The 14,419-nt window shown below is 38.9% G+C and overlaps 1 protein-coding gene across 1 annotated transcript in view; it reads left to right on the plus strand.

The window, feature by feature from the left end:
- CNTNAP2 (contactin associated protein 2) overlaps positions 1–14,419 on the plus strand; it is a 2,930,334-nt gene that overhangs the window by 293,039 nt on the left and 2,622,876 nt on the right. The window lies entirely within an intron of this gene.

Consider the following 14,419-nt stretch of genomic DNA (forward strand, 5'->3'; position numbering starts at 1 on the left):
ATTACTGCAAAAATATTCTACTAAAGACTCTTCAACTTAACTGTGTTTGAATCGAGCTTGACACATCAATAAATATAAAATGCAGATTACAATTTTAAAAGAGAGTATTTCTTTACGTTATACAATTTGAAGTTATTTTTCCTACTATATGTTTCGTCTAAAAAAAAATATTTTATTGGGAATCGCAAGCATTTTCCTGATCATAAATCCCATATAATCATACTTAACATGCATAATTGCTAAAGCTCTAGTGCCCTGTGGTGTTAATGGATTTGTAAAATAAGCTGTGTCATCCTGATATCCTGATAGATTAAAATAGTTACATATAGAACAAATACTCTATTATACTACATATTATATTGTTCATATCTGGTACATTAAATCATCAATCCTATATTAACCCCTTCACGCCACAGCCCATTTTTGTTTTTGCATTTCTGTTTTTTGCTCCCCAGATTCCCAGAGCCATTACTTTTTTATTTTTCTGTCAATATGGCTATGTGAGGGCTTGTTATTTGCGGGACAAGTTGTACTTTTGAGCAATACCATTGGTTTTGCCATATCTTGTACTGGAAAATGGGAAAAAAAATTACAAGTGTAGCAAAATTGCAAAAAAAGTGCAATTCCACAACTGTTTTTTGAATTTTTTTGTTTACCATGTTCACCAAATGCTAAAACTGACCTGCCATTATGATTCCCCAGGTCATTACGAGTTTGTATATATCAAACATGTATAGGTTCTTTTTTATTTAAGTGGTGAAAAAGAATCCAAAGTTTGTTAAAAAAAATTGCGTCATATTTCTAGTCATGTAGCGTCTCCATTTTTTGTGATCTGGGGCTGGGTGAGGTCTTATTTTTTTGTGTGCAGAGCTGACATTTTTAATGATACCATTTTGGTGTAGATATGATCTATTGATCTCCCGTTATTTCATGTTAATGCAATGTTGGGCAACCAAAGAAAACGTAATTCTGGCGTTTTGACTTTATTTTTTGCTATGCCGTTTACCGATCAGATTAATTCATTTTATATCTTGATAGAGCAGGTGATTCTGAACGTGGCAATACCAAATATGTGTATTTTCATTTTTTTAATTGTTTTATTTTGAATTGGGCAAAAGTGGGTGATTTGAACTATTATACTTTTTATATTTTTTTAATATTTTTAAAATATTTTTTAACTTTTCACTTGCTTCAGTAGTTTCTATGGAAGACTAGAAGCTGTTGATGATCAGATCACCTGGGTGTAGCAGAAATGCTCATTTTCTATGAGCATCAACCACTGGGTGGCGCTCACAGAAATCCAGCAGTGACAACCACAGGGGTCTGCTGCAGACCCGGGTTGTCATGCTAACCCATCGATGACCTGCGGTCATGTGACAAGGGAATGAATGGGCAGTATTAATGATGCACTTCTGGCGTGATCACATTAAAAGCTGCTGTCAGAGATTGACATAAATATTTAACAGGCTAACAGCCATGGGTGAATCACGATTCCACCCGCGGCTCTTAGAGTCACAAGTCAGCTGTTCAAAACAAGCTTAGCACTGGAGCCCACATCAAAGGGAGAGACATGACATGAGCAGTACATGGGCAGCATAAGGTTTGAGCAGCATGCATCAGAAGATAGGTCCCCTTTAAGCTAGAATAAGTAATTCTTGAGTCCACGCTGTTCATCTCACAATAGATTGACAAATCAAAAGTTTCATTAAACAGCACGCTATGTTATCTTGTATGGCTCTTTACTCCAACAAAGGTAACTTTGTAAGAAATTGCCTATCATCATCCACTTGTAGACTTCTTTTCCAATGCTGGATTGCTATCAGAGGTCAGAACTATAGACAACAAAGTTGGAAGATTAACTAACACAATACATTATGTGTTATTCCAGGACTGCTCACTTTTTCCAAGTGGGCTGCATGAAAGGGGTTAAAATTTTCATTCTGCATCATATTTTTAAAAAATTGACCCAAAATCCTTTATGCTGTTAAAATGCCTTCAAAATAAATATACAGTTGATAAAATTGTGTTGTATTCGCTATTTTATATGCCTTTTTTATTATTATCTTTTAAACTGGTGTTATATATGTTTTTTAAATCTCCACTGAATACATTCCTGTATTACTGTTTTATGCATTTCTTTTGACTTATTTATGATAATAAGTTTCTTGTGCACTGTAGCCAAGTGTTTTATCATTGCAGAATTGGTCTACATGCTGCATCAGCCGAATATAGCAAACACATTTATGGATTACTTGTACAATCACTGAGATCATATTTCTGTTTTTGATGCATATAAGAATGATATTGCATGATATTTAACAGCTCTACTTTCAGCAGTGATACAATGCTTTATTTAAGTTAATGGATTTACTGTGGTAAGCTTTTGTTCTGTATTTCATAAAAAAGGTTAACTTTCGGAACATAAAAAAATATAAACAAGACAGTCAGTAATGGATTTATTGAGAATCCTTTCAGTAAATAAAATGTTATTGTAGCAAATACTATAAAGTTTTGCATTTCCTAAATTGTCACTTTTATTATTTTATGTTTGCTTAATAATCTGTAATGTTAATGGGTAAGGCCAGGGTCACACTTGCATGTCTAAAGGTACTGTCACACTAAGCGATATCGCTATCAATATCGCTATAACTTGTGACGTTATAGCGATATTGCTAGCGTTATCGCTGTGTGTGATACATACCTACAATCCGCTCCCCCGCTGGTTATCACTGATCGCGCGAGAACATCCTGGACTGTTTCTCGTCATCAGCTTCCTGCGGCGCTTCCTGTGGAAAGATGAGCGACGATCGTGGAGCCGGGCAGGAGGACGCAGGATCGCCTAGTGTGACAGGTAAGTAGCGACCCCCGTCCCCAGAGATGTCGCTTGTGAGATCTGCCTGTGTGGCAGCTCACTAGCGACCACTTAGCGATGTACCAGCGATCCTGACCGCGTCATATCGCTGGTCGGGATCGCTGGTACATCGCTAAGTGAGACAGTACCTTTATGCAAGAAACTCGCATGAGTCACTAACATTAATACCCGGCACTGCCGCTGGCACTTGGGATCGGAGTGTGCGGCTGCATAGAAAAACATGCAGCTGCACACTATGGTACCGAGTGCCAGTGGCAGTGCCGGGTATTGATGCACAAGTTTCTCACATTACACATGCAAGTGTGACCCCGGCCTAAATGTTGTACTTCATCTTTGCACTTTAGACAAGGTCAACTGCACTACCAGACCAGTAGCAATGCAGCTGTAGTTCTCTTGCTTTAGACTCAGTCCACATTAACATGTCAGTGTTTGGTCAATATTTTACAACTGCCTTTGTAAGCCAGAACCAGGAGTGGAGCAATCAGGGAGATAAATATAATAGAAACACTTGCAATACATCTGCTTTTTTGACCGACTTAAGAATTTAACTTGCAAATACTAATGTGAAATAATGGCCAAATACTGCCCTGTGAACATGGCCTAATTCAGACCTCAGTTTTTCCCGTACAAGTTCAATAGTCTATTTAGTTGTTCACATGTCTGTATATTTTTGCCAACCCAGTGGTCAGCACTTAATCACTGAGACATGTCCAATTTTGATCTAAGTCTCAAATCAAACTCGCCAATGCAAGACTATGTGTCTGTAAAAAAATTGAAAGCACTATATTGTCATCTGTGTGTTGTCCATTTTTCATAGATCGTTTGATATGAAAAGCTTCAGAAACTTCCATAAGATTTTTTTTTCATCTTAGAAAATTGAGACTCTGACCAAACTCTAATAACATTGAGATCAAAGACAATGAAACTCAGTCTGTTTTTTTTGTACAAAAAATCACTGCTGTATAACTCCTGAAGGAGAGAGAACAAAGAGTTTTAGGCCATGTGCACATGATGCAGATTTCCAGCGGATCCGCAAAAACGCTGCATATCCGCATTGTGATGTACAGTAGCATGTTAATCAATAGAAAAAAAAAACGCTGTGCGGACGTTGCGGATTTTTCCGCGCGGTTTTCTTGTGGTTCATAATATTCAGCATGTCACTTCTTTTGTGCGGTTTTCCACCTGCTCCATTCTCCAAATCCACAGGGAGAAATCCGCAGGGGAAAACCACACAAAAACCGCAAGAAAACCGCAAGAAAAAAGGAAGAAATCCGCAGGAAAAATGCAAGTCATTTGACATGCGGATTTCTTCAATTCTGCGTGGAAAAATCTGCAGGGCAAAAAAGTATGTGTGCACTTAGCCTAAAGCATCCAGTGCAGTTCCTATATTACAACAGAATGTGTCTGCATACTTAGCAAATCATTTTTATTGACAAAAACCAGAAAAGGGAAGAAGGAAAACATGATACTTCTATCTGTACTACACCAAATATTACAAAAGGACAAATTTACCTATTAAGTTTTGAAGTGACTTTGGCGATCCTATATTTTGAAAATCCCCAAAAGTGATACCATTTCAAAAACAGAACCCCTCAACATATTAAAAATTGTTTCAGGTAGTTTATTAACTCTTCAGGCACTTTTGAGGAATTAATGCAGTCACATGACAGGAATGAAAAAGTTTATTTTTACCATGTAAAAGTTGATAATTTGTAAACAGGCCACTGTAGCCAGTAAACTCTAAGGCCGCTATTTGGCTATGAATAGCCATGGGAAACATTGGGACCACACAATCAAGATCTCAGTGTGCCGATTGGGTTAAAGCTCCCACACTCTGTTAACCATCTAGATGCTGTAGTCATTACTGCCCGCAGCATTTAAGGGATTAAACGGCTATAGTCGGTGCCCACACTGATCATGGCTGATGCAGCAAGTTGTCAGCTATAGTGTACAGCTAACCGCTGCTGGATTGTCACTAGTCATGGGATGCTATTTTCTTGTATGGAAGGTCAGTAAAAAGACGTATTGGTGGCAACTAAGCTGTTAATACACTAGCTAAGCTTTGTCCCACAAGGGGCTGTGGCCTTGCTATCAAAGAATTAGACAGTACTGATAAATATGCCCTTCTGTGCACATGAGAAATATAAGGGATTTGGCCTTTGTGACTTCTCTTTATTCTAGGCTTGCTCACGGATCATACAATTTAAGCAACAGTTAAGCAGCATTATATTTCTAAAAAAAATCCTTTATCTTTTTTTGACAAAAAGAAATTGTTTCAGATGAGAATTAAACGATAACATGAAATACTACTGATAATAATATTGACTCAATCATTAGGCAAACCTGTATGACAGAGAACTGTTCATTTTTTAACTGTGGCACTTAATTAAAAAAAAGTTAAGAAACTTATTTACAGTCCATCTATTTTCTTTTGTGCAAAAACAAAATTATAAATGTTAAGAGGTAATTTCCAATGGCTACATTAAGGAGCTAACAGCAGGATATTTTCTTCTGAATAACGTGATGGAAAAACAGCCATCCGCACATCAATGGAATGAATTAACTGATTAGCTGCCACTGAGGCTAATTTATTTTTAATGAAGATTTCTTTAACTAGTGAATTACTTGTTAAAACCTAATTGAAGTGCATTTTCCAATTTTCCGCTACATATAATCTTACTGTCAAGTAAATGCAATAGATATATTTTCATATATGAAATGACTTTTTACTGTTCTGATTAAGAAAGTACATGGAACTCACATTAATTGGGTTCATGTCTATTCTATTATCTAGATATTTAGGAGTCATATAGAAAATGTATTACCAACTGATTAAGAATCCAGATGTGAACATGAAAGCATGAAACAAGACTGGGTTTAGACAATGCAGATGATGTGCAATGGTGTGCTGTATCACAGTGGACTATGCTGCTTTGGAGCTAGTGTGTACAGAAGAAGTACATGGTGTTTTTTTTTTAAATCTGTTGATTTTCAAAGGACAGACCAAGTGTATGGGTCATTTTGTGTCCTAAAGATTTGTTCCAATAAAAATAAGCCATTGTCAGAAATCTGGTAATGATTTAGTGTGAATGTTTACAGTGCAGAAAGTAGTGAGAAATACAGTCATGGCCAAAAGTATTGACACCCCTGCAATTCTGTCAGATAATACTCAGTTTCTTCCTGAAAATGATTGCAAACACAAATTTTTTGGTATTATTATCTTCATTTAATTTGTCTTAAATGAAAAAACACAAAAAGAATTGTCCTAAAGCCAAATTGGATATAATTCCACACCAAACATAACAAAGAGGGTGGACAAAAGTATTGGCACTGTTCGAAAAATCATGTGATGCTTCTCTAATTTGTGTAATTAACAGCACCTATAACTTACCTGTGGCACCTAACAGGTGTTGGCAATAACTAAATCACACTTGCAGCCAGTTGACATGGATTAAAGTTGACTCAACCTCTGTCCTGTGTCCTTGTGTGTACCACATTGAGCATGGAGAAAAGAAAGAAGACCAAAGAACTGTCTGAGGACTTGAGAGACCAAATTGTGAGGAAGCATGAGCAATATCAAGGCTACAAGTCCATCTCCAAAGACCTGAATGTTCCTGTGTCTACCGTGTGCAGTGTCATCAAGAAGTTTAAAGCCCATGGCACTGTGGCTAACCTCTCTAGATGTGGCCGGAAAAGAAAAATTGTCAAGAGATTTCAATGCAAGATTGTGCGGATGTTGGATAAAGAACCTCCACTAACATCCAAACAAATTCAAGCTGCCCTGCAGTCCGAGGGTACAACGGTGTCAACCCGTACTATCCGTCGGCATCTGAATGAAAAGGGACTGTATGGTAGGAGACCCAGGAAGACTCCACTTCTTACCCCGAGACATAAAAAAGCCAGGCTGGAGTTTGCCAAAACTTACCTGAAAAAGCCTAAAACATTTTGGAAGAATGTTCTCTGGTCAGATGAGACAAAAGTAGAGCTTTTAGGGCAAAAGCATCAACATAGAGTTTACAGGAGAAAAAAGAGGCATTCAAAGAAAAGTACACGGTCCCTACAGTCAAACATGGCGGAGGTTCCCTGATGTTTTGGGGTTGCTTTGCTGCCTCTGGCACTGGACAGCTTGACCGTGTGCTTGGCATTATGAAGTCAGAAGACTACCAACAAATTTTGCAGCATAATATAGGGCCCAGTGTGAGAAAGCTGGGTCTACCTCAGAGGTCATGGGTCTTCCAGCAGGACAATAACCTAAAACACACTTCAAAAAGCACTAGAAAATGGTTTGAGAGAAAGCACTGGAGACTTCTAAGGTGGCCAGCAATGAGTCCAGACCTGAATCCCATAGAACACCTGTGGAGAGATCTAAAAATGGCAGTTTGGAGAAGGCACCCTTCAAATATCAGGGACCTGAAGTAGTTTGCCAAAGAAGAATGGTCTAAAATTCCAGCAGAGCATTGTAAGAAACTCATTGATGGTTACCGGAAGCAGTTGGTCGCAGTTATTTTGGCTAAAGGTTGTGCAACCAAGTATTAGGCTGAGGGTGCCAATACTTTTGTCTGGCCCATTTTTGGAGTTTTGTGTGAAATGATCAATGTTTTGCTTTTTGCTTCATTCTCTTTTGTGTTTTTTCATTTAAGACAAATTAAATGAAGATAATAATACCAAAGAATTTGTGTTTGCCATAATTTTCAGGAAGAAACTGAATATTATCTGACAGAATTGCAGGGGTGTCAATACTTTTGGCCATGACTGTAGCTGTCAAACACAAAAATTATTTTTTAAATTTTCTTGAACTCCTAGGTGAGGATGGACAATGAAGTAATGGTTCAGAGTACCTAGTGCAAATTCCGCATGACACTAATGTGGCCATGAGAGCGGTGAACTTATGAAATAACTGAATATAGTCTATCTATCTTTCTATATATCTAATATCTATCTATCTAATATCTATCAATCATCTATCTAATCTATCAATCTTTCTAATTAATACATATATTTATTGTCTTAGGGATCTGTTTCTTCTTTCCCAAGCCTTAGGCACCAGCGATCCCGACAACGATGCGACCTGGTAGGGATCACTGGTGCATCGCTACGAGGTCGCTGGTGAGATGTCAAACAGTCAGATCTCAACAGCGACGCAGCAACGATTTGGAAGGATACGACGGTCGTTGGGACCCTGTCTCTCAGACCTGTAGTATTGAGGTTGTTCATTGTTGTCCCTGTCAAACACAGCAATGCACGCTGGCCAGCGGGACACCAGCGACCAAAAAATGGCCCAGGACATTCAAGCACGATCAGCGACATCGCAGCAGGGGACCGGTCGCCGCTATGTGTCACACGTAGCGAGATCGCAGGCGAGTTCGCTGTTGTGTCACGAAATCAGTGACGCAACAGCGATCTCCCTAACTATCTCGCTATGTGAGATGGGGGCTTTACTAAAGTCAGACTTAACGTTGAATTAATCTAGGAAGAGAGGTTGTACAGTGTAAGAAAAAAGTCTGCAGTCATTCAAGGCACAATGCCATGATTCACTGGTATTCTCTATGCAGGTGGCCAGTCACGTGACTACATTCTATTTGCGTATTTGCTGTCATGTGCCGAGAAGACTTTGATCCACTTCTCAATGTTGTAGCAGTGGAGAGTTTCGTTAGCATGTGACCGCAAATCACATAAATCTGGTCGCCCACCTGAAAGGAGAACACAGTGGAATCAAGACAGTGTGCTCATTGCATACTATCAGGATATAGCCATCTGCACTCATATAACGTGAAAGAAAATTGAGCACTTCTGATAAGGTTTGTCTATGGATTACAGCTGACTGTTCACTGCCTCTGTACAATGTGTGAGACTGTGAGATATGATTAGTGTCAATAGACCCTTCCAGCAACGTGGATTGTACAAAGTGGTCAGCCCTTGTAATACACCATTTGAAGAATCTCATACTTAGTATTTTTCCAGATTTGCACCATTTAATATGATTAAAGAAATATAAGAGAAACAGTGATCTGCTAATGCTTTGCATTCTTTTTTTAATTGCATTATTTTTTATTATTATTATACATTTATATAGCGCCATTTATTCGATGGCGCTTTACATGTGAAAACGGGAAATATAGACAAGTGTAATATATAAAAGAATAATAAACAAGTGTAAGACAAGGGACACGCAAGTAAATAAGGAGAGGGGACCCTGCCCGCGAGGGCTCATAGTCTACAGGGATAGGTGAGGATACAGTAGGAGAGGGTAGAGCAGGTCGTGCGGTGGTTCAGTAGACCGAGGATTATTGCAGGCTGTAGGCTTGTCGGAACAGGTGGGTCTTCAGGTTCTTCTTGAAGGTTTCTGTTGATGGTGAGAGTCTGATGTGTTGCGGTAGGGAGTTCCAGAGTATGGGGGAAGCACGGGAGAAGTCTTGTATGCGGTTGTGGGAAGAAGAGATAAGGGGGAGTAGAGAAGGAGATCTTGGGATGATCGTAGGTTGCGTGCGGGTAGGTACCTAGAGACCATGTCACAGATGTATGGAGGAGACAGGTTGTGGATGGCTTTGTATGTCATGGTTAGTAGTGAGAAATAGCTGTCAAACACAAAAATTATTTTTTAAATTTTCTTGAACTCCTAGGTGAGGATGGACAATGAAGTAATGGTTCAGAGTACCTAGTGCAAATTCCGCATGACACTAATGTGGCCATGAGAGCGGTGAACTTATGAAATAACTGAATATAGTCTATCTATCTTTCTATATATCTAATATCTATCTTTCTATCTATATCTATCAATCATCTATCTAATCTATCAATCTTTCTAATTAATACATATATTTATTGTCTTAGGGATCTGTTTCTTCTTTCCCAACCCTTAGGCACCAGCGATCCCGACAACGATGCGACCTGGTAGGGATGACTGGTGGGAGGAGGTGCTGTAGAATGGAGTAGAGAATTGAAAGTGTTGAAGAGCTGTTTAGGGTTATGAGACAGGGAGGATATGAGAGATGCGAAGTAAGTTTGTTTTGCGGCAGAGAGCGTGGACTTAAAGCTGGCAAGGGACTGCTTGTATGCGTTGAAGTGCTCAGTAGAATGGATTCTCTTCCATCTCCGCTCAGCGGCCCTTGAAACCCGTCTCAGTTCTTTGGTCAGGCTTGTCAGCTAGGGCTGCCTGTTGATTGTTCGAGTTTTGCTCTGCGTGAGGGGGGCAGCCAAATCAAGTGTTGCTGTTATTGTGGTGTTATAAAAAGTGGCAGCAGCATCTGTGTCATGAAGGGAAGCTATGTCTGCAAGAGGGAGAAGAGATTCAGAGAGTGATTGTAAATTGAGGTGTTTGAGATTCCTGCGATGGTGAGCGAGTTTATGGAGCGGGGGTTGCTCAGTAGGAGAGGAGAGGGAAGAGAATGTCAGTAGGTTGTGGTCAGACAGGGGGAGGGGTGAGTTATTGAGATTAGTGAGGGAACAGAGACTGGTGAAGATAAGGTCCAGCGTGTGACCATCTTTGTGAGTGGCCGCAGAGGACCATTGAGTGAGGCCAAGGGAAGCCGTGAGCGATAGAAGTTTAGAGGCAGCCGGGGTGGGGTTGCCCATGATGATGGTGGGGATGTCAGGAGAAAGGAAATGGCGTAGCCAGGTGGTGAAGTGGATTGCATCATTGCATCATTCATTTGCCATTTTATTTTAAATTGTAAATTACTGAATTATTTTAACACTAAAAAACCAATTCCTGGTTATATAAATGAAAATCAAATTTATCATTTAATAGACTAAATCAAGCACATTATTCTTTTTTCAGAGGGTTTGCTGGAGTGATAAGCATTGTGAAATGTTTGTGATTGGTGTTCATAGTAATTGTGCTACCAATTCATCCTAATGTGCTGAAAGAGCAACACTTGGTCCGGTGAACAGATGGAATATTGTTTAATAGGTCTGGAACTCTGCAACAATCTGAAAAATGCTGTATATATGTATTAGTGCTATTTCAAACGGAACTACCAGGAATTTAAGAAAACCAAACACCATATAGCAAGTTGAAAGTTTCCATCTATTCAGTAATTTACAACTATAAAGTAAGAGAGAAAAGAACTTTCTCTTCATTTAGTTTAATTGCCCTATTTACTCCATAACATATTCAGCAGAAAACATACTGCATATTAATATTAAAGAACCATAAAACGAGAACACACTTAAAGTATCATTTGAAATTATGTTAATACAGGGCTATAGGACATCCTTTGCCATCTTTAAATACCCTAGTTTGGCATGTTATAGTGAGCAATTTGATCTTAAAGGCAAACTGTAATATCCCCAAATGCTATTAACCTGCAGAAATTAGATTAATCTGCAGGTTAACATCATCATTACAAAGCTGTCTGGCCACCTTAATGAAAGTGCAGGTAATGGGAGGGAATTAACTTTATCCAGTTATAGAGGCATGCTTGGAGCCTCTACAGTCAGCGCTCAGTGCACACTGACTGGTAGATGTGAACAGTTTGATTGACAGCTGACTCTCAAGTGCATTTGTGCAGAACGAGTTGTCAATCAAAGTGCCGGATCATCAGTCATCAGTCATTGTGTTTTAATCCATGACTGTAGTGTCTATGGGAATGCCTCCATGACTCAAAGCCGGCGGCTCCTGGGAGGAATAAAGTTAATTTCCTTCCAGTAGTTGCACACTGAGAAAAGCAGCAGAACAGCATTGTAATGGTATTAACCTGCAGACCTGTTTGGGGACAGACAGGTTCCCTTTAACTTTAAATGTATTAATAGCTAAAGGAAACTTACGTTACCATATCAAAGATTTTTTACACTTATAATAAGATAAAAACACAATATTAACCTGTTCTTATGACAATCTCAAATAATTTAGTGATTTAAAGGGCTATTTAGATCTGTAAAGATACAAGGGGTTTATATATTCTATAGGTTGCGGCATTACTGATTAACTAACATTTGAATACATATGCAAATTAGGCATTAAGTGTCCTGAATGTGACAGAGCTCTTAAAAAGCTACTTCCTCCCAATTTTGTTTTCCCATCCAGCACCAGTGTCTTTATCTTGATAGATAGCTCACTGTAAAATATCAGATGACAGGCAAGGAAATCCAGCAGTGGGCTATCAATCAAACTAAACAGGCTGGTGTTGCTAGGTAATTGCACATTAAGTGCTCTGTCATACCCAGGAGCACTGAATACTTAATTTGCATATGGAATAAAACACTAATTACTTATTAATTTGGAATGGAAAATACAAAAGTACTGATGGATTTACATGTAAAAAAATGCATGCCCATATATTTTTGGAGGGTGGCATAATTGGTCTTACTGACAAATTCCCTTTAAAGAGAACATTTCATCACATTTTTAATTTAAACTGAGTATGTTCTCCAATGGATGCTGCGCCATTGATTCCAGAATTTTTTTTATTTTTCTCCTGTGCCCCTGTTAGGGTTTGCGGAATGCACTAAATATAAATTATGAGAAGGTGCGTTCACAACCCAGGTTTCACCATGTCTAGATGGAGGAACTGCAGGTAGTAAACAATGGCGGAGTGATGCTGCATGCAAGCACTGTAAACACATGGAGTTAAAGGTCACTCCATGTGGAAAGAGTGCGAAGTACCTGTTTGGTTGCTCCACAGAGCAGTACAGTAACAGAGCACTCAGAGCTATACCCTGTTAGATATCACAGGAGTACAGCAAGTGATGACGCTAGTTGGAGTCCCTATAGCTACCCCCCAAGGAAGTCTAGGCTGATGTTTGTGCTCGCTCTGACACTTGGCTGTGCTAATGGCACATGAGACTTAGGACGCCCGAACTCAGATGCTAAGCCTAGTGGGATTTCCCACCCTATACTGCCTGCAAAGACACACAATCGCCATGCTAGAAGCAGCACACATGCACACAGAGTGGTAACGTATCCACTGACACACATATAGCATAAAGGATCTTAGCGTGCTGATGTGCGCCCCATCTGCTTATTGCTGGTTACCATAGTTTTGGCAGGAAGACCAGCAGTAACCAAGTGAACCGCTTGGGTTTGAGCAAGATACTGAGACTGATGTCTTTGCTGAGCAGCCTCCACTGTGGCTGTAGCAGAATGGGAGACCGCAGAGCCAGCCAAGGCTTGGAATCTACCCTGTGCAGTGAGAGAATCCCGATGCCTAACAGCCCCTTTGTTCAAATTTTTCGACATTTGCTCTTTATTTTCTGATGCTGACTAATCAACACCCAGCCATGCCCACACAGAGAATCTCTGGTCAAAAAAGTTGCAAAATATTTAGAAATATTTTTACAAATGTGCTTCAAATAAATAAATAAAATTATTTGTCCCTTAATTTTTTACATGTTGTACATACATTTTTAGCTCACTTTTGGCTTCTGAGGACTCTGCACCTCAGGAAGCAATTAGACTGTACCCATCATCAGACTAGTCACATCGTGAGGAAATGCTAACATTCAGGTCTATTGGTGATGTCACTCAAGCATTTTATGTTTGACACACAAACAGAAAGACAAATGACCTTTTCAAGTTTTCATGAGACCTGATTGTTTAATGGAGATCTATGTGCTTTCATGTAATAATAATGTTGTGCTTTGTTCCTATCTATCACGCAAAGCGAATATTGTATGAAACCAAGTCATTTGTTGCAGTTTCTTGGCATTTAAAAAAAATGTGTTATCGAATAGTTCAAGAATGGCAACGTTCCATTAAAACAGGTGACTGAAGCTGAAATGTCATATGAGATTTATCTCAAACTGTAAAATGTAATTAAAATGTAGGATTCCAGTAATATGATCCAAAATACTTTTAAATGTATTTCTTTGTTTAATTTTGAAGCTAATCATGGACCAAAAGCCCTATGTTGCTTGAAGTTTGGTTCAGACGAACCACGGGGGACAAAAATTAGATGCAAATTTCCTTTCCTATTAAATACTTCATGTCGTTCCACAATTTGTTGTGGCAGAATATACATTATAGGCTTTTAGCTATTTGTAGTAGCCTATTCATGTAAATGATATTGGCCACATTCAGTCACATTTTCTCAGTATTTCTTTATAGTCTGTTTCAGAGCAGTGATTAAAAGTTTACAAAATTTAGTTTTCACTTAACATATCAGAAGCGCAGTTGTGGATCTGCTAGATAGTATAGTTAGCTGTTTTCTGCAGCTTTAGTTGTAATAGGTCATTAATATTTGGCCAGTTGAAATTCCTTGTATGTAACTAGTTATATGGCCTCATCTGCATAAGCTTCTCTTTTTTCTTTTCATACATCTTGCTTCAACTTTCATGTGCAGTTCCTAGTGAATAAAGATGATCGAATCTTCTGAAATATGCATTTGCTGATCTTTTATAACAAAATAAGATTCCAGGCGAAACATTGAATCTACTGTACAGACTCCAATGGCCCTGAAAAATGTGTATAAGGCTGGAGTCACACTAGCGAATAAATCGGATGAATGCAATGCGATAAAAAATCACATTGCATTCATCCCAATGTTATTCTATGGGGCAGCTCCCATCATCCTATTTTTTTTCGGAATGTTTCCTCGGACCGAGACCATC

Source organism: Dendrobates tinctorius, unplaced genomic scaffold (assembly GCF_039654945.1).
Source record: "Dendrobates tinctorius isolate UK_male_01 unplaced genomic scaffold, ASM3965494v1 ptg000162l, whole genome shotgun sequence".
Classification (NCBI taxonomy): domain Eukaryota; kingdom Metazoa; phylum Chordata; class Amphibia; order Anura; family Dendrobatidae; genus Dendrobates; species Dendrobates tinctorius.